Source organism: Accipiter gentilis, chromosome 12 (genome assembly GCF_929443795.1).
Source record: "Accipiter gentilis chromosome 12, bAccGen1.1, whole genome shotgun sequence".
NCBI classification, from domain to species: domain Eukaryota; kingdom Metazoa; phylum Chordata; class Aves; order Accipitriformes; family Accipitridae; genus Astur; species Astur gentilis.
In genome coordinates, this window is record NC_064891.1 from 24,746,704 (window position 1) to 24,768,716 (window position 22,013).

The window sequence follows — 22,013 nt, forward strand, 5'->3', positions numbered from 1 at the left end:
TGAACTAACAGGTTTGTATTTCAAAAAGCATCTGACATACTTCTCAAGTCCAGGTTAAACTGTGTGTATTAACTTCCACTTCACTGTCATTCAAGTGTTTGTTTTGGTACCTGGAAATACTGCATACACAAATCTGACAGAGACGCTTTATGCAGGGTCATAACCTGATGTTTTCCAAAGTGTTTTGAGGCAGGCCTTCTATGACCTTTACAAGTTAGCTAGTAAGTTACAGACTGATTTCCAAATTCCTTCCATTACTTTATTAAAAAAAAAGAAAAAAAAAACACACACACACACACCCCAAAACCCACAGCCATTTCATGGCCAGAGATGACAATTCCCAAAAGTCACAGAAAGGCAGCTTGGAGAAGAAGTTCTGAGGTCACTGAGAAGAACTCTGGGATTAGGACCACAGAACACCTCAGCCAAGAATGTCTTAAGAGTGATTTCAAAATTCTCAATTAAGTTACGGGCCTTATACAAGCATTACTTTTGGGAACTCCACATAAGACCAGGGCATCCCCACCACTATGGTGACAAACAGCTAGCCATGATATCTAGCTATTTTCTTGGTTTGGAGATATTTTTCCAGAAAAATCTTTGCTATCGTTCCCTCCTCATCATTACTTTTTGGGCTTTCCCAGTAGCAGGAGCTCTGATAAATTACAACCACATTTGTAGTGCCAGAACTGTGAGGCTGAGGTATGAACTCTAGCAGAGTCTTCACCAACAACAGAAATAATCTAATAACTCAGTGACAAAAATGGATTGAACATGCATAGCTGGGTGAGGCTATACTTGAGAAACACAGTATCTTCTAAGCCAGAACTCAATGTTCCTGCCACGAGAAATTGGAGGGGTAGAGGTACAAGTAGACAGGACTGAAGTATACACGTTACCCATGCAAAATAGAATGTCTTCTGTATGCCTAGTCTATCTAAAGCAGATTGAGGCATATTGTCACTGAAGGAAAAGTAATTCCAACAAAAATAGCTCAGACCAAAAGGACCACAATTTCTTAACAAATGACAGCACTTTCACAAATCCTAAGACAATCTTACATCTCCCCAAATACCTGATCCACAGTACAAACACCACGAACAAGAAAATTCATCCTTTGCATTCCCTACAACTTGTTTAACATAGGACTTACAAACTAAATAAGGACCTTAAACCCGTATCCCCAATTTATTTCCTGATACAGGACACTAAGCACTAGAGCCTATTTATGACTGATACAGATTACATTTGACATGGAAACGCAAGCAGTGTAGCAAATAGTGTGGTATCACAGATCAACTATTATTTCTCATTTATTGGAACTTGTATATGGTATACTCAGTTCATCTGTAAGCAGAAAACAGCATTGCAGTCTAGAAGTCTACCATTCCTATCACCCAGCACTGTACAGGCAGGTTTCTGAATGTTTATCACAGATCAAAACAGCCTGCCTACAGTTACTTAAGCTCACGGGAAGCCACGTAACCTGAAATGGAAACAGCATGACATAAAATTGTGAACTGAAAATGAAGTGTGAATAGGGTAAGATGTACAACATTTTTACAGTATATCAACCATCTTTATTACACTGCAGTGAGATCATTTGGCTGTAAAAGCATGAGATTTACAACTACCTCATTTCATACACAGGAGTACATGTTATATGGTGATCCCTGGGGGCCATAGAGGGAGAATTAAAATTTCTCTCAAGCCCACCCTTTGAAGAAGGAAGGAAAAAACCCATCGCCCCAAAACCCCAGCTTTTTACGTGCCTCTAATCATGAGAACATGAACTCATAACTTTTGACCTTAGCTGCAAAGGCCATTTGCAATAACATTTCATTTAGATCCAAGCAAATGCCTTTTCTTATATACCCATAAAGTATCAAGAAATGCTTCTTCTCATGAAAAAAAATCATTTCTCTATACATTACATACTTCGCATGATATACAAGGGCAGTTTGATTTTGCAGCATACTGAATTGAATAATAAACCCAAATGAGCCACTGTCTCACTGGCATTGGAGAACGAAGGAAACAGCAACACAGGAAAGAAAATAACTTGTTCACAAACTAAGCAGGGGTCGCAGGAGGGAAAAAAAGAAAAGGAAAAAAAAAAAGCAGCAACCAGAACACAAGCAGCTGGTGCTTAGGGACTAGGAAAGACTTCAGCTCCACAATAACAGGATCAGTTGCATAATCACTGCTGCCTGAGAAGTTACACAACATCCACCCTTCTCCTCATTAGGAAAACAAATAAGCAACAAAAAATGTCCTTTTAGCACACAGCAGCTAATAAATGAAGGACCACATGTTAAATCCTACTAAAGAGAAGGGCCTCTGTAGTTTCAAACATTACTTTTTAGCTTACTGGAACATAAACATTAAATTCTATGTTAACCCTTACTAAAAACATCTTATTTCCCCTAAAAGCAACATGTCCTAATGGCAGTGCCAAGCCACAAGAATTTACCACCTGTCTTTTCCAGCCCTGCTCTTGGAAGACATGTTTGCATTGGAGAAAGCTGTCTCTAAGGCTAAGTTGCATGAAACATGACCTCTCCTGTTGCTGGAGAACTTCGTGAATTCTGTGGCTATCACAACATTTGAACCGGAATCATAAACTACCGAAAAATCCCAAACACTAACACAGTTCTAATTCTACAGTTGGATATTTTGCAGATACTTACAGCAGAACTGGCAAAATATTCGTAGGAGAAAAGAAGACAAATCAACCTACAAGGAACCACACATCACTGAAGATCGAGCAGGAAAGAGGTTTTCCTGAGTGGTTATGTATTGTGCAGACCTGTACGCTGTGGCATTGCACAAAGAGTGAAAGTGTGATTTGACTCAAGCGTGAAAGACTGCGAAGATACTGCATGCTGATTAAGAGGCAGCTGAATTTTAGCTTGCCAGTACAGAATCCATAAAGATAATTCGAGCCTAATTATAGCCCTCTCGTTAAGAACTTGGACCAAAAGAACAAAAGTTTTATCTCCTCATCTAAAATTTGCATTTCTCTGTGATTATCTCTTTTCTGCTCTAAGTCTTGGCCATTTGGTTCTTCTTACCTCTGGGTCAGAAGGTTTATATCTTCCCACCACAAATTCGGCTCACAGCCCAATGCTGCTGCATTGCAGAGTCAGCAAAGACATGATGCAGCGATATCGCTGAATTTCTTTTGATGTGGAAGTACATGTCATTACAGCCAAACCCTGAGAGCCATGCAGATGAAACTCAAGAGGACCCATGGCACTTCAGAAAAAATAAAAAACCATGACAATGATGCTAAGATGGCCGTCTTGGCCATTCTATGCCCTGTTGTTATTTTCTAGCTAGTGTCCAGAATATTGCAAAATTCACTGATTGTGCAAAGACAGAACCAACGTTCACTCTTCTGCTCATCCCTACAACTCCAAGCATTACCCACTGTGCTCAGCACAGACCACTTCCAGCAACAATTGCAGGAATCAGCAGCTCCCCTTGAAGAGAAGCAGAAATACCAGGATCTGTATTGCAGTGGAAGCACAGATCAACTTAAGAAGAAAGGGAGACATCTAACATATACTGCCCATAGGCCACCACTCCAGCCTGTCAGCTCCTGGGTAAGTAGACAGACAAGAACAGAACCATCTCTAGTCAAGGGAAAGAGAGAAGCTGCTAACCTGAAAGCCTACACAAATGAACATGCTGGACACAACACACATTGATTCTGCATATCCAAGATATTCAAAGACCAGCAATTACAGAAAGGCCCACTCTTCTCTGCTTAACTCACCAGCCCTGAACTTCCCTCAAGAAAATGATACAGATGCTATTGTGCACACTAGCCTCTTGCTGTCACTACACCTGCAGCAGTTTGTCTTGCCCAGCTGCGATTTCTGAAGCAGTGGCCAGGCCACAGCAGCATTTCACTAGCAACCACCATAACAGGAGAGCAGCACATTTCAAACTCTACTTCCCTCCCCTCCCCCCCATATCAGGGATTGCTGCAGATGGCAATAATACAATCCTTAAAGCCCCTTATTGTGAATATGCTACAAAGCCGCATAGCTTTATCTGTAATGTCCAAGCTCTGAATTAAATAAGCCACTTACCTTTCCAAATGGTTCTGCAACAACTCAGAATTTTGATTAATGAGTTGCTCTGCACCAAGTGCCCCTTACACCAACTTCATCAGCAGTCCCCTCACTCCCCTCCAGGCTCTCTGGCAAATGCTGTGAACAATTCTGACATTCAGAACTCAAGCAGGAGTCAGGGGAGCCATTTTACCTGTTCAAAGAGTAAAGCAGCTCCAGCCCACTCTTCAGACACTACTGTACACTAACCCGAGTGCAACTGAAGCAGCTATAGTGGATCAAGAGTGTGATGCCCTTCCTTGTTGAGAAGACAAGGAGATCTGACAATCCCACCCACCCCCTCCATTCTTTTCGGTTTTGGTGCTAAGGAAGGAGAAGGAGAAAAGCCACAAGCATTGAGTGCTCCAGGATTCCAACATGCAATATCTGGCACTGTTCATAAATTTACTTATGAAACAGACACCTAAATACTAAAAACTAAGCAAGTCAGAAAGGTCACAGCTAAGCTTCCAACGCTACTAACTGTGCCTCCCACTTTCTAATGCACAGGGAAATGGTTTACATAAACACATGTGTCTTATTAGTAAATTTACACATCTAAAAGATAATCAATTTAAATGACTCGCTTTCTAGATGTCTAGGGTTGCTCTATCATTGATGATTTCCAATTAAACACCTCTCTGGAAGTATGGTCTTCAAACCAACATCTAAGGTAATGGGAATCAAGTATCTGCAAAAAGCAATTATTTCCTCCCAAGGCTACAAAAGCATCCTACATATCTATATTGATATTGGACAGCTGGCTCCACACGCTTAGGAGAGATGAACTCCACCCTCTGTGTGGCTCAGTTGATGAGCAGTTTCCTTTAACTCAATCACACACTATCAAATACCCCAAGTCTGTAACAACCTTTTTTTCAATGAAGAATGGATGGACAACTAACTTAGATTCTCTGCAAAACCATTCCTAAGCCACTAGGCTTTTTACGTCCAGGTAATTTGTCTTTAGGCTTTGCAAATATAATTGAGACTCATTCTGGGTCCCAAAAAATCTTCCCGATTAAATTAAAAATATCTCTTTCTTCAAAGGGGGAAGAGAGAAAGGAACAAACTAGAAGGAACGATAAAAACGGAAAAGAAAAAAAAAGCAGAGTAATGATAAGCAAAGTAATTATCAGTGATGTGGAAAAAAAAAAAAATCACAAAATTGAGCGGGTGAATTCTGGATGCAGGAGGAAAAAAAAAAAAAGGAGATACATCCAGAAGACATGAAGGACATGCAAAATGGAAGACAGACTGCAGTTTTGTAGACACACAAGCCCTGAAAACTTACTTAAACCACTAGAAGCTCAAACTCACATGTTCAAATCTAATTATACCTACTTTACAACCCTAAAGCTTAGTTTGGGAAGAGGTCAAAAAAATTAAAGTGGCAATAGCATAAAGCAATGAAAATAATGGTTTAAAGGGAAAAACAATGACAATTAAAAGGCTTTTGCTTGCTTTGTCAGTAGCATACTCTAGGAAGTACCAAAGCTTACTGTGTTTTGGCCTAAACACAAAGATGAACATACCATTTCCTAAACTTGCCAAGTCTCAACAACTACTCCCCTGCCCAGCAAAAGAAACAAACATAAAACTTTCATCCTTACATCATCCCAGTCATGGTGATTTAAGAAACAAACACAAAGAAACAAAATTAGGATTAATTTATCTTGTATAAAACTGAAGTTCTTTAACTCACTGATCACTAATCCTATGGACAAAAAGGAGTCAATCCAGATTCTCTGAATCAGAAACAATTATGCTGATCCCAAATTACCTGTGTGTGTATACGCTGAAACATAAATAACAGCAAAAGATTTAAGTCTACAAAAAGCAATAATATTTGAAATGTCAATGATACCCTGGATTTAGATGAACTGAAATTATCAGAAGCAATTAAGGAAAAAAATCTATTTAGTTTTCAGTGTATTCTTCCTTTGATTTTTAGTGATAATTAACAAGATCTCCATATTAAAAAAGTAGGGGAGGCAGGTTCTGAGAAGGTTCCGAGTGTATCAGCCCCATGCTACTATCCATGGTTTCTCCCCTACTCTGAAGCATTTTCAGGACGACACAGGAGGAATTCTCTGTAGCAATCTTTTTCCAAGCAATCTTTTGGCACAAATCCAAAGCATTTGGTTTAAAACTGAAGCCCAGCAGACTGTATCAGCAATGGACCTGTAGAAAGTCCACAAAACAGTTTTGAAAGAACAACTGCCTTTCAAGGGCAGATCAGGAAGGACGTACAATAGAGATTATGACACACAAAAAAAGAGCCCCCCAAACCCCCAAAACCAGTAGAAAGGATAAATGAATGCTCTAGCAAACCAGCATAAACACACACACACACACACACACACTCTCCCTTGCATGCTCTCGTGAGCAAAAGCTCTGCGAGAGCAGAACATCAAAACAAACCAAAAAAGGAAAGCAAAATAATGCATTTGTTTCATTTAAAGCACTCCCAGGAGCAACAGTAGCATGTGTGCCAGACTTACTGGAACAGACACCACAAGAGAAACACTAACTGTGAAACAGAGATGGGTCACTAACCTGGGTTCTTTTACTGGTGGCAAGCTGACACATTCCTTCCGCCTGCCTGTCCAGACTTGTCAGCGTACTGCTTGGAAGCGGCTGAAAAACTTAGTGATGTTGATAATGTAGAGTGTACATTTGGACAGCACCTCCTTCTCTATCAACTGGTGGTGACACCCAAAGGAAGAACAATTACTCTACCATCCAGCAAGAGGTGCCCAAAAGGGACTACTAACAAAGGGGCAGCGCATCACTAACTAGTGAGATGAAGGAAGTAAGGAAACAAAGAGTAGGAATAAAAACTCAGGGTGACTGAAGAGCAAACAGTGTCAGAGGTGGAAAACAAATATTCCCTCCCCAAATCCCCAAACTATTCCCACCAATTAAAGAGCAGGGACGAAAGCTCTGTCTACATCCAAGTAAGACTGACTACTGTTATTTCCTAAGCTAAAAGAGGATGAGAAAGAGAGTATTGCATCATGACTACAACACAGTTTTCTTAGGCTTGCAGATCCACTAGGATAGTTTCTCTAGAAAGCTCAGAAGAGAAACAGTCTTCCAAGAACTACCACAGCACAAATGGCACTGCTTTGTCTCCACCTCCATCTCCCTGCCCTGTTGACAACACAGCCAGCATAGAGGAAGCCAAAAAGAAACAACCTGTTTTAGTACTGGGAGGACCTCATATTCTGAAACCATCTGACATGTTTAAGCTGGGGGGGAGGGGTTGTGCGGAACCCAACAACAAAACACCACACCACCAAAAAACACACACCAAAACAACAACAATAAAAACACAAAACAAAAAAATCCAGAAAACCAACTCCCTCCAAGCTGCTGCCTACTGGGTGATGAAATTTCTACCATTTTGAGACAGAATTGTAAGCGACTACAATAATGTTGTTTAGATAAGCTATATCAGTTCAGATTTTCCAGACATCTTTTTCAAAGACATTTATATTTGCTATCTCACCTACATTATTAAATCGATCATTTTGAGATAAATGTTGTCTCCTTGCATGAATATACTCGTTCACTACCAAAGCTGGCATGTGGTGCTCAGCATCATTAAACTGATACCTTCAGCTCAGCAACTTTGCTTAATCACATTAAAGGTACACCAGCTAATACAACCAATATATTAACAAAAGCCAATAATTCATCCACCTGGATGAACACATGGGGGGATATGTGGTAACTACTGACTGACACTGTTATTTGGATCTCTTTGTAAAAAAAGCACCTTCTAACATCGTCTATTTTAGTACAAACACACAGTTACATGCTAGGAACCAGAGTGGGAAGAAGGGATCGGAGTACATGAAGCACAAATTCCAAAAGGACAACCAACAATCCCATGGCAATATGAGTTACATGACCCTTGGATTCAGCAGGAGGCACCCCCAAGTTGGGGAAGATGGGTGGGGAAGGAGAGGAGAGTTTCAAAGCAGGCAAGAAGTATTACTCCATATACCAGAATGCCGACAGAGTACCCTGAGACATCTAAAGGTCACGCTTCTTAAAGGACCTTAAGCTCAAGAGGGCAATTAGAATACAAATAATGACTACCAATCACTTAAATATATTTTTTTTTATCACTGAAAACTAAATTTATTACTGAAGGTCAAGAGAAAGTTAAAAAGAGACTGGGTCATCTTCTCTGTACGCAAATTGTATTTACATACCACAGGGCTCTTTGACCTAGTGGATAAAGGTATTACAACACACACTGGAAGGTAAGCAAACTCACTTTCAGTCTGGAAACAAAAACATCTTAGGAGAGTGATAATTGGCCAGGAGAACAGATTGCTAACCATGTAAGATTTCCGCCTAACTCAGAGCCATTTATTACATGGGACATCTTTCTAAGAGAGATGCTTCCATTCAGCTAAAAGATGTTGCAACCAATGCAGTGACATGTCACTCCTTATGTGGAAGGATAATCATGTCTTACTGTAAAAACCATTACAACCATCCAAAAGATCAACACTGAAGTACCACATTCTTCAAAAGACAGTTGTTTTTTAACTCAGAAAGGACACCACAGAGTGAAAAGATGTCAGGCACTGTAATCATACTGCTCCAGTACACACATTCTTCAGATCCTGCTCTGGAACGTGCATGTTCTCGGTCCCTTTCTCTCCTCCTCCTTTTCCATGCCTTTTTATTGAAAAAGATTTAATTTAGACAAGCACAACAAACAGCAGGTCTTAGGAATTCCATCTCAGGACCATTCATTATAAATGGTATAAAGAAGAGTAAGGAGCTTACTAACATCAAAATACTTAAGCATAGCAATGAATAAAGAAAGGGAGGATGAAAACACCACTTTCTGCAAGAGAGACATAAGGAACAGTACTAACACAATACATATAAGCACATACGAATGGGTCCTGCCATTTACCATCAGTTCATAAATAAAAGGGGAAGACACTGAAAATTGGAAGCAGAAAGCAGAAAGTCATGAAGATAAATTAGAAGAAACTCATGTAATGAAACTCTACCGCTTTTACTGAATTTGCTATAATTAAGGAAAAGCACTACTCCTCCACTGGACACAATGAACAGTGCCATACTTCCAACAAATGATGTTTTATAAACACTACTATAAAGCCTCATGTGTTGAGGAGACCAGTCACTTAGGCAGCAGTTTCCCCTACGGACAAGTGATTTCACCTATCAGCCACAAAAACTGTCCTTCTTCCAACCTGTCAATCTTCTGGGGCTGGCCAGCATCAGACTCACAGCTGCCCGACAGGCCACGAACAACAGCAAGGCCCATGCTCCACATACCACCCTATATTATTGCCCTAATGTGCAAAGCCTAGAAATGTGTTTCTGAGCACTTAAGCAATCAAGTGCCATTATTCTCTCTCCACACAGTTCAAGCATTATTCTAACAGTACCTGATGAGAGAGCTGGAGGGGAACAGAAAACTTATTTTTTTACCCTAACACTTAGAGTTGCAGTGAACTGGTCAAAAAAAAAATCCTCATAACTTGCTTGCCAGACTGGTTTTTGTTCTCTTCCTACTTAATTGTTGTTACCAAAGAAACTGGGGGAGAAGGGAAGGGGATCTATTTTGCTGGTTTTACTTTTTGTTCGTAGATTTTACTTGTTAACTGGCAAACTGGTCACGGCTATGTAAGTAGTCATTAACAAGAAGGGGAAAAGAAAAAGGTAAAGTATTCTTGGCAAAAGAAATCTACAAAATTCTTCAAGGTATCTGCAGACAAATACCTCTTGCCCAGTCTAAAGAAATAGCAGCAATACTATATTAATGAGAATATAACAGACAAATAACAGAAGTCTTCATCAGACCTCCATTTTCTTTCCAGGTAGACAAAGCTACCTTACTGAAACAGTTACACCAAAAACTACTCAAGGAGCATTTTCATACGTTAACAAGAAAATGCAATGCTGTGTACCTACTATGATTTTTTTTTTTCTTTAAACATCAAGACCATCCATTAATCCCAAGCAATGCAGTTCTTCTAAAAACCTAGGTTATTCAGAGATTTCTTTTTTCAAACATTATTTAATGCTTTAACAAGAAAGTATGGCTTCTGACCAATGTTCTTGCTATGTTCCAAGTTGATACAAAACTTTCGGTCAAATCGGGGTGTTTCTGATAGAGCTCCTGCCCCCCTCCCCCTTATTAACTACAGGCTCATTTCGTTGAACATATAACCTGAGCAAAGTAAAATGGTCAAAGGACACTTATTGTTTATAATTAATTTGTTTAAAATCACAAAAGCAGCCTGCTATCTCCTCAGCAGAGGTAAGAGCCTTCCGCATTGCTGTGCGCTGCCAGGACCTCACGTCCACTGACACCAGTCACTGCTGCCCGCCACTCCAAGAGCAAATGCAGCAGAAGTCTAAGCAATAGACCAGTTATAAGCCCAATGGTGAAAAACAGTTACATATCCCATCAAATAACAAATGATCTTACTATCTTCAGTACCACATCAAAAAAAGAAAAGGAAAAAAAAAAAATCACCCTCTGCCTAACTGCCATAGTGCTTCACAGTGCACCTGAAAGATTCACATGTCTTCATTTGATGCTTAAAGCACATCAGAAGCTCACCCCACACTCACCACCTCTTATCTCTTCCTGTAAAAAGTCAGGCCTCCAAACCCCGTGGTCCCAACTAAAACACCCTAGCAAACGTCCTGCTTCAAGCAGGACTAGATGTCCCTTCCAACCAAAATTTCTCTGATGCATTCAAACTGTCGTAGGTGAACTTAAGTTTTAAGACAAGTCCTTCCCCCCCAACTCATAATAAATATCAATATTCAAAGACAGCAGTGGTTAGTCTGTTGAACGCAAGCCTTTCCCTACCATTAACACCAGAATAAACCCTTCAATGTGGTCCTGATAGGCTCTCTGCTATATGGGTTTCTCAGAGCACCACAGAAATGAATTTTAGAATACATGACAAAATAAGACTGCTAAAAACATCTGGGTTTGTTGGGCATTCGGGGCAAGGCCCAAAACATAAAATAATTTTTAAATGCATTTTTGGAAGGGGCAAGAAGTTTACCATGCCTATTTAAGCACACTTTTAAGGATAAGTTTGCAGAGGCAGGCTGTGAAAGTGAAAAAACCTGACATCCATCCATCCCTTCCTCTCTCTCCACACCCACCAGAACAGTGTTAAACTGTAGCTGAATCCTGTGTAACTTAGTACAACTATTCACAGAAATAGTTATAAACACGTATTTCAAGAAAGCTCCTGGAAGTAATCTTCATCCTCTTATAAACAAGCCACTATTGGTTTCTGGACATGGAACATTTCACCCTCCATCATACAGATTCACATGCTGGTTAACTTCTCTGGTAACTTAATGTGGAGCTACCGGGAAATTAACCAAAATAAAGAAATGTATTTCAATTGACCATGATCCTCCAGTGTTTGAGGTGCTCCACTTTCCTAGTCAAAGGCAGCATTGGGAGGAGTACTACAGAAGGCAGACAACAAGCATGTCTTCTAAGGATCTCCACTTCACCACCACAACCTTCAGCTTGATGCAACAAGACAGACCTGAACTGAACTCCACACAACATGAACACCTACTAACGATGGTATCCCTTCATTATTTTTTTTAAACAATTGTGTTGTGCTATTATGTTTTTGTTTGAAATGTTCATCCTTACTCAGGCAGCAAGTTCAACTTCACTCCTTAATAGATGATGGAAAAGAGGATGGGCAGAAAAGAGGAGGGGAGTTTTCATCTTTCATATTTATTCTGCCTGTGCCAGAGGAAGCTAAACCCTCACTGTGGTATATTCTCTACTCAATCTGTGCTACTTCAGGGAAACATCAACTATATTGATCTCCTTTTATAAAGAAAGATCACAATTTAAAGACACTTACAGCTAGATGAAAAACATTTTTCCAAGTACATTATTTGCAATACGCACACACCTCCTCTGCTTCCATTTATTAAAAAGAAAAAAACCAAAACCAACAAATAAACCCACAAACCAAAACCCAAACATTTTGATCATTGTGTGTATTTGAAGCATATATATACACACACACATATCTGCTTTACTGAAATAAAAATAGGTTATAGCTTTAGGTGGTTTAACTGATCAGTAGGCTATTCCAAGTCATACCAAGAAACTGTACAAGTAACTAAGAAGAAAAAAAAAATCCAGCTACTAATACAGCATATCCAGATTTCTGTCTCCCCAAGTACAGGGACTTCACCAGTGAAACTGCAAGGGATTTCAAACAGAGAGCAAGGAAGCTTTTCCCCTCACCACCCCCAATCCAACACTGCTAGGAACATGGTTATGTTCCTGGTAAGAAACTGAAAGCAAAATATTTCTGTGTCCAGAAGTTACTACAGTCAAAGTAAGAAGTGTTGCTACTGTGCCTTTACACTCTCTAACAATGAAAAGCTTGAAGAGGTACTCCCTGGTTACTTTACAACCCGCTCAAAACCTAAATTAAATATTCTTCACTAGCTTATCCTTACCACTCAAAACTGTGAAAAAGAAACTTTTGCAAACCTAGTTAACAACCAAATTGGCATCCTCTTAAATCATATCCACAGAAACTTTGTTTTTACATTTCTGTTGTGGCTCACTGCTCAACTACTACTGACTCAAGTATTAGCATTTAATTTGTGATGCAATTCCAAAACTGTTTCTATGCCTATTCCACATGACTGTTTATAAAGAATGTTTACTTCTGCCTGTTCCGAGATGCATCCTTTCTTCTGCAAGTGTAAAGAAACTCCTAAATAAAATTAATTTCACTCCTCTTCAGTCACTTTATCAGACAGGAAACCAGTGATGACAAGAGTATTGCCAGGTCTGACCACATCCTTCTCAATCTCATCATATTTGTGGCATCCCATCTCTGAGCATTTTGCCACGTGAAGATTCCAAAAATGTTGTAGCCCTCACAGCTGTGGGAAAAATTTGACAACTGCATGCTCAAGGCTCAAAAATCAAAAACGAAATCCATTTATTTTGTGCTTTTAATGCTTTAAAAGCCGTAACTTGAGTCAATCTCACAACTGAGGGCCTGCACAGTGACATTTCAACTCTTTGGTTAGCAACCCCAAGAACATCAAAAGGCTCAACTTTTACATTAAGAAATGCACTCGTTATCTGCTTTGTCTGCCATTCTACCATGCAATACATTCTGTACTCTGTGCACTCACGCAAACACAAAGCAAGGCCTTGATCTCGTCCCTGGCTCTCACATGAAGACCCAAAGACCTCCATAAAACCCCATAAGTAAGTAAGTCTTGGCAAGACTACAACTGCAGAGACAAGGCCTAAGACCATCAGTTGCACTCCGAATGCTATGGAGGTGGTGAATCTTAGCACAAAAACAGTAGATAGCAGTCCTATTATCATCAGCCTGCAGTGAAAGCACTCTTCTCTCCTGTTCCAAAGTCAGAGCACTAAAGCCCACCCTCTCCCATTCAATGGGGATTCAGAAACTTCTGGCATTAAAACAGACATGCACAGGAAAACCCAAAGTCCTGTAAGTTTCTTCCACTGTCAGAACAGTAAGGTCCTGGTTCTACAATAAGACAACTCTGACAGATACACAGGCTTACAGCATTAAACATGAAGGAGCTGGGAATTCCCAGCTCTTGGTTCCCATTACTCCTTTGGCTGTCCTCAGACAACTGCTTTCTTCCTTTTTTTCCAAAATTAAGGATCATTTCTGAGCTTGTTGCAGTAATTCCATGCAACACTTGTTCCCTGCTCTCCGCAGTCTGGGTGCAGGACCTGCTTAAACTAGTATCACCACTGAAGCCTCCAAATCATACAGCCAAAGGAGGAGAAAAGAAAAAAAAAAAAAAAAAGGCAGCTTCCACAAGTACAGTCCACCTACTACAAACAATTCAAAGGCCAATACCTCACGCCAGTCTAATAAACCTCAGACAAAAGCTAAGGCTGATTATCCCAAGTGCACTTCTATCTGATTAACCTTCTTAACAATCTTTATCCTGCCTATGGCATTCTCCACAGTCCTTTTCCTTTTTGGGATTGTCCATCATCCAAGCACTTGAAAACTCTTTTAAAAAAGTTCTGTTCCCAAGCCAAGTTGATATTTTGTTGTATTTTTAATGAAAAAAGCACATGTATTCTCTATGTGTGCTTTTTTTTTTTTTACCTTCTAGACTCCCTAAGCATTTTCCTAACCCTGCAATTTCTCTATTACTCCAACCTCAAATTATACCAAAAAAAGGATATACTTACAGTGCCAAGTAACCAAACACAAAATTTAGGAAGCCCGTGGTGTACAAATGCCCTCTTTCTATTACAGCTCATCTGTGAGTTAAGATTTTGGTTCTCAGCAAGAGCTAGAGGCAGCAAGCAACACTACTTATCATTATGGCATTGAAATACAGTCCACTTTCTGAAGTAACATCCCATCAGGTGCCAGTTTACACAAATCAAACCACCCTGATTTGAATTATACTGAGATTTTTACCATGTCTTCATTTGAAAATAATAAATCATCAGGCAGTGTAAGAACATAAAACATCATTCACTTGCACCCACACTCCACCTGGCAGAATGATACTTCGAAAAGTAACAGCAAGACAATCCAGGTAGAGCCAGCCTCTAATACCCAATGAATGGTGATATCTCTGACAAAATCAGTAGTGAAATAGAAAGGCAGATTAACATTTTTCTCAAGAGCTCCTGATCCACCTTCTCACTGAAGTCACACTATTACAAAAAATGAAGGACCCTAAAAAACATCTAAGCAACATGCAGGAATATCCTCCCTTTCTAGCCACCTGCCTGTCTCATCAGGTCTGAAGGTTTTGCTTTTCTCCATTTGATGATTTGACACAACTGCTTTAAGTTAAGCATCAATTTTGGTAACTCCCCCCCTATTCTGAAACCCTTGACTAGAAAGCCTCAAATGCACATCCAAAACCAAAACTTGCATCGCCATTAGAAAGAAAATGGATGATTCAAGAGAGGGAATAACTTCTTTCACCAACTAGGAAGTTCATAGAAAAAGTTACTGGGGAAAAAAGTAGACAAAAGCCAACCATAAATGGTCTGACTTCTCTAAGATAGGTGTCTTAGAATCAAAGAAAGAAGCTTAAGTTAAGCATGTAACTGATGAATACCCACCCAACCTGAAAAAGTATGAGTTTAACTCTTACATACTTTCTTTCAGTGTAATGGACATTTCTCTACAGCAAAAGAGAAAGGGATGAAATAAGGCATCCGGAAAATCCTCTTCTACCATGCGTTTTCAAATTTATTATTGTCTGTACACTAAGGTAGCCAACCTGCTCAAAGCTTTTTCCTTGTAGTATTGTAATAAAATGCGTGACATGGAAATAGTATCTGTGAAGGTATAAGAACTAAACATTTTTTTAATGCATACCTGATTGTTATAATTCAGATGCATCCATCTTATCTTTCTCCTACATTTATTAATGTTTACCCAAAAATATGAAGCTATGTGTCTTTGTACCATTCAACATCCCTTATTGTTCATTTCTTCCACACAATTCACTCCTTCCTAGCGTAACACTGTTCTATTGCTTTTGAAATTCTAGAAGATACTTGTTTTGCATGTGCTACAGTAAGTTCTGCAAATCTGTTCCTATTCTGCAATATGACAGAAGCATTAGAAGTCACATGCTTAAGAGAAGCAGAAATCCATCACAGGACATTGATGAAACACCAAAACCGGCAAAGCAATCAAAACTGTTTTCCCTCAAAAGGGAAAGATCCCAAAATATGACATGTAGGTCTCACTGGAATAATCCAACTCCAAAGAAACATCAAACAATTTTTTCCCAAATCTCAATACAGACAGTTCTACTTCCACACTCACAGCTTTGCTCAACAGGTGGGGAAAGAAAAGAGAAAAAGAAAACAAACCACACCATAAAAAAAGCAAAAAAGATTCCCTGCTGTTATTAAAAATTCCAAATACATTAGCACAATTGTCAAAACTTATGTTGATTGCACATTTCCACACAGAGAACAAATCAGAAAAGTTTGCCCCAGAGCTGTTCATGGGGGGGGGGGGGGGGGGGGGGGGGGAAGATGCATGTCATCTTCACTCACAAAAGACTTATGGGAAAATAAAAATAAAAAATAAAAAAAAACCCTCCTGTACATTTAGAGCAAAGCAAATAGCAAAGGAACAAGACCTATTCTTTCTTCTTTGCAGCCAGTGGACTATGCTGCACTTCACGTCTGTTCTGGAAGCCTCGGTACCAGCCAAGAGCTCCTAGCAGGTGTAAGCCAGTTCCCCCCAACAGTGACACAAGCACCTGAGACCAAAGCCATGGCCTCTTCACCAGGCTGCTGCTATCTAGTCCTCATGGCAGTCATCAAATCCCTTTTTGTAGCAGCTCCTAGAGAGAGGAAGAAAAAGGTACCCAATGTGTGAAACCCTATTTCAGCTGAGCAACTAGCAATCTTTGGTACTTTCTGACTAACCCTAACGAAAAAGGAGGTATGTTGAACTAGGCGATGGGCATGGGGAATAACCGACCACTCCCCAATACCCTTCAGCTACCTCAAAGACCAAGTAGAAAAGCTGAGTTCCTGCAACTGTTACAGTTATGTATTTAAACGCTTTATAGGCATGTATACTACAGTCCAATTAGCTGAAGATTGTCCCTCCTTCACCATTCATACAAAAATTCCTTTTAATTACAGGTAACAAATCAACATAGAGGGTTTAAAAAAGCCACTTTGAGTCAGAAAATGCTACACAATACTAACCCAACAGTTTTATACAGTATTTCCTATTCCTCCTTCACCTGTTAAGCTCTGATACAGTATTAGCATAATGATTGAGCAAGATACGCAACAACTGTGCTACAGATCATCTAACTTTGTTTATCCCCATCATCCAACAGGTGACCCAAACACAAAGAGTTTGTAGGTACTGTGTTATCTTTTACTGTCAAAAAAAGGAAGGTGGTGTATCCACTTACCTATAATATCACAGAAGAACAGGGGACTTGACCAACAAGCAAAAGCTTGCACTACTGCATCATGAAACACAGGTTGCTTGCCGAACAGATGCTCTCAAGGCTAGATCACCAATAATGCATATTCAGTGCTGCAAACTTTGCAGTGCTATCACCCGAGCCAAGATGCTGCCCTCACATCTGCACCAATGACTTCAGTTAAAATGTTACAAGCCACTAGCAGAATTTCATACGTAACAACAGAAGCTTTGGCAATGACAGCGCAAATAGGAATACAGTATACAGCAACACTTTCTGTACTGTCTGTGGGACAGACAGTTAAAACAAATGTACATAGGGGACTTATAATTATGTCCTGTCTTCTCCTACGCAGCCTGGACAAGGTGTGAACAACCCAGCAGCAGGATATCTCCAATAGAAGATAACAGGAGCTATAAAAGAGTGAAACTGTTTATTACAACATGAAAACTAAACCAAATTACAAAGTTAAAGAAGCAAGCTGTTCCAGGAGACATGACAATCTTATGTCAGCGTGCCTCAGTCCCTTCAATGCTGAAGGGTACATGAAGGGTTCCAGTTATAACTCAAGTTGTAGGTCCCTCAGGACACATAAGTAACATTTAAAAAGTATTTTTAAAAACAATCAGAGTTGCCAATAACTCAAAGAAACTAATAGCGTAAGTATTTGTCACAACTTAGTACAGCATTTAAAATGCCCATTGCAATTAGCAACACCAACACCAACAAAAAAGAGAGAATCATGGAGGAAACCGGTGAAGTTAAAAGCTTCAGTATTAAAACCATGAAGAAATCATTTGTTTCCCCCCTACACACATACCCAAAAATTGTACTATGGACCACCAAAAGATTCTATTTCCCATTTCAAAATGCAAGTTTCATTCCAGTAACTATCACAAGAATAGACTTCCACAGTTCTAGTTGTCAGAAAGGCAAGCACTACGGGGTAAATTGTGACTAAGATGCATGGTTTCTTACAGCATACCATATATGCCCTCTCCAAAATCTGTTTATTTTGGACAAATGATACAAGATTTCCTCACAGCAGGAAGTGCTGCAAGTCAAAGGCCACTGCTGAAACAGTATTTCCACTATTTTGCAACAGGAACTTAAAATAACTTAGAAACATGAACGAAACTGCTAATCAACATCAGCAGATTTGTCCTTCAGCAATCTAACAATCAGAGGGGGAACTACTGGCCTTTCTTTACCATCTTCAGCTTAGCACATCTTCAGGAACCCCAGCAAATCCCAACCCAACACTACAAAACAGTTAACGTTAACATTTGGGAAGTGAAACACCATGTTCCAACACAAAAGTTTCCAAACAATCTCATGTCAGTCCTGAACATTTCAAAGGGTAAGCAGAACATCTGCCCACACTCACCCCATACTCTGCCTGTGAAGCATCCCAGAAGTTTTCTGTATGCTAAAAAATCCAACTGAACACTTGCAGAAAACTATGAAATAGTTAAAGTAAGACTGGCAAATGTGAAACACGTTGCTGAATTCCTCTAACAGCAACAGACACCAGTACATCCTGAAGACCTGCTCACCTTGTACACTTCTTCTGGCAGTTTAGCTCCAGTAAACCAGAGCTAAATACCAAGGTTTTCATACCCATCCAGATGACGGTTAGCATACCTTCTCAGCCAATTCATGTAGCAAGATGCAACAAGACAATGTAGCCTTCTGAACTAAATTTGTTATTTCCGGGTTGAAAATATCAAGAATTATAATAATTTTGTTACTTAGCATATCACTGTGTTGAAAGAAAGAAATGAGATTTCCTTTCCCATAGTACTGATACCACACAATACTATCATGCAACTGATCTTGATGCACCTAACTGCAAATAAACAATCAACTGGACACACTAACCCTTAATTAAACCTTAATATAGAAATGTTGTAACACATTTTAAATGGGTGCTGAAGATACTAAAAATCACAGCAGCATTGTGCTTAACTTGCTTCAATTTGAATCACAAAGATGATCAGCTGGCTAAGAGCTGCAATATACTTGTAACCATATAACCCAAACCATACTATATATTTATTCCAAGTCTAGCCACCTAAAACTGCCCAGCAAATTGGAAAAGCAAACACATCCAGTTTCTAGCAAGCACATACCCAACTGAAGAATACCATTCACTGACCTCTCGTCTACCACGACTGATATTTGAGGCATTCTTCTACCCAAAACATGTTGCTATCAATGGTGCTGAGTATTCCAGAGCTGGCTCCAATTGAGCTCAAGAGACCGACATCACATAGTGTGGAGATACCCACTCATAAGTTAGGTTACCAGCACTTGACCAGGCTCATGGAGCAAAGGCACAATGCCATATAAACATGGATGCGTGCTTCTAGTACCCAATGCATTCTGCTTCATAAACATGCCTGCCTATAACCTAAAAGCATAGAGATGCCTGCCTATACCCTAAACCATAGAGAAGGATTTGGCTGACTTACTGTAATTGACCAAGTCACATAGCACTAAGTTTCATATCTGCAAATGAAGCAAGTCTACCAACACTGCATAGGACAGGCAAAATACTGCAGAAACACCACTTCAAGCAAACTGTGCAGTTTGTTCACATAGCCTACTTCAAGATACCACTAGCTTGTCACCAAAATGTGCCAAAGATGCAATCAAGCTGGCTCTCTGCAGAAGCAGCCTGGATCCATGGGAGTCTGTGAGCTCAGGCACATCACACAGCTGTACAGCCATAACTGGGCACAGGGGCATGCACAAGCACCAGGCAGCAACACAGCTCCGGTACAGTTTATGGCTTAGCTGATAATTTCTGTTCACTACAACATGCAAAATTTACTTTTCTTGACAGGAAACCTACCATTTGTTTTCCACAGGAAAATTTCATGGTCCAATACATGGACAAGCACAGACCTTGTCACAAACCTATGGTGCCAAATAAATAAAATTCAATCATTAAAATAAGGCCAGGACCTGCAAGCATAGCTACACTGAAATCTTGGGATTTACTCTAGTTAGCCAAGAAATTTCAGTTAGATTATTCATGAAACTACAGGTCAAAATACATAATTTAGTCCTCTGCACTATTTCTTTCATAAGTCTCTCATGCAGGCATAGATAAGCACAGCTAGAAAGTATGGTCCTAATCTTTCAAGGTGAACATCACACAGGGTCTCAGCACCCAGCACTACTGACTGGCCTCTATGCAAACCTATTCATCTATGTGGATCGCCTTCCAGAACTGCAGGACAAAAACCACGTTGAAGACAAGCAACAGGTACCTCAGCACCTCCACAACCCCCCCACACACACCATGCTCCGGACCCCCCGGGAGCCACAACTTCCCAGTCCCCGGGGAGGCACCTGGGAGAAACCCACCAGGTACTTTAACTTGAATGTCCCTGCCGCACCACGGGGTTGATAGCTCGATGACTGCCGCCAAAATAACTAATTACGTAAAAAAAAAAAGAAAAAAATTAAGGGGAAAAAAGCGACCCCCCTCCTCGCCTGCGAGCTGGGCGCACTCCCCGCGCTGGTCCGGGGCGGCGGGCAGCCCCCCCCCCCGCGGCCCGGCTCCCCGCCAGCCCTCCCACTCACCCAAGGCCTGGGGCCGGCGGGCCCCCACCCGGGGCCGGGTCTCCCGCGGGAAAGCCGCCCTCCCCGGCCACAACAAAGGCCGCCGGAGCGGCCCAGAGCCGCCGCAGCGCCCACGGGGCTCCGCCGTCCGCTCCGGGCTCCCCTCGCCCCCCCCGCCCCGCGACCACGCCAGGCCGGGGACCCGGCACAGCCCCTGCCCGCCCGCCCCCCCCCCCACCCCACCTCAACCCGCCGGGGCCGAGCCGCCCGCCCGCAGGCAGCCCTGCCCCGGGGGCCACGACCAGAGAGCGGCCACTGAAACGAACATTAAAAAACCGAGGGGGAGGTCGCCCGCGCAGTGACAATGATCCATCACCCCCGGCACCTGCGCCGCCGCCGCCGCCCCCTCCTCCAAGCCGGCGGAGGGAGGCGGCCGCCCGCACGGCATCCCCGGGGAGCGGGGCGGCCGCTGCGGCCTGCGGCCGGGCCGAGCCAAGCGGGGCCGGCGCTCCGGCAGGGACGGGGGCCGCAGCGGGTCTCCCCGCAGCGCGGCCAGGCCCGGCGGCGGTGCAACAAAGCGCCGGGGAGCGGCGGGCAGGGCCGCCAGGCACACTCACCGGGAGGTGGCGGGGATCTCCGTCGGCGCCCCTGTGCCCGGCCCGGCCCGGCGGGCCGGGGAAGGGGCAGCGGGCGGTCTCTCTTCTCCTCTCCTCTTCTCTCTCCGCTTCTTTCCGCGGGCACGGCTCGGCGGGGGGTGGGGGGGGGTTACGCGACGGGGTGGCCGCGGCCGGGCGGTGCGGGCCGGGCCGGGAGGGCGGCTCCCCCGCTGCGGCCCGGGCGGGCTCCGGCGGGAGGTGCCGCCGCCGCTGCAGCGTCCGGGCGCTGGGGTCGTTCCGGCCCCATCAAGGCCGGGCCGGGCCGAGGGGGCCGCGCGAGGCGGGGCGAAGGGAGTGGGGCCGCTCTCCGCGGCGGCTGGTGGCCATCTTAAGTCCTCCTCCTCCTCCTCCTCCTCCGCGGCGCCGAGTGCCCCCTCCCCGCCCGGCTGCCAGCGCTGCCTCCTCCCTCCGCTCCTCCTCCTCCTCCTCCTCCCGGCTGGCTGCGGTCGCCGCCGCTCCCGTGGCCCGGCGAGGCCGCCTGAGGAGAGTCGGTCTGTAATGGCGGGCGGCGGGAGCAGCCCCTCAGGCACCGGCCCGCCGCCTCCTCCCCTCGGCGGGAAGGCAGAGCACCGAGGGGCTCTTCTCCTCACCCAGACCGGGTGGGCTCGACAGGCGCACAGACCCCCTTCTTAGTTCTGGGGCTTTT

General features: G+C 42.4%; 1 protein-coding gene across 6 annotated transcripts in view; it reads right to left on the bottom strand.

Moving 5' to 3' along the window:
- WDFY3 (WD repeat and FYVE domain containing 3) overlaps positions 1-21,732 on the bottom strand; it is a 186,763-nt gene extending 165,031 nt beyond the window's left edge. For 4 of the 6 annotated variants that reach the window (XM_049815168.1, XM_049815164.1, XM_049815169.1 and 1 more), the window contains exon 1: positions 4,101-4,165. The gene's annotated coding sequence lies outside the window, so the exon portion shown is untranslated. Of the gene's footprint in view, positions 1-4,100; positions 4,166-21,328 lie in introns of those variants that run through there. The other 2 variants (XM_049815170.1, XM_049815166.1) reach the window with 2 other exon arrangements.
- Between the last annotated feature and the right edge of the window lie 281 nt (positions 21,733-22,013).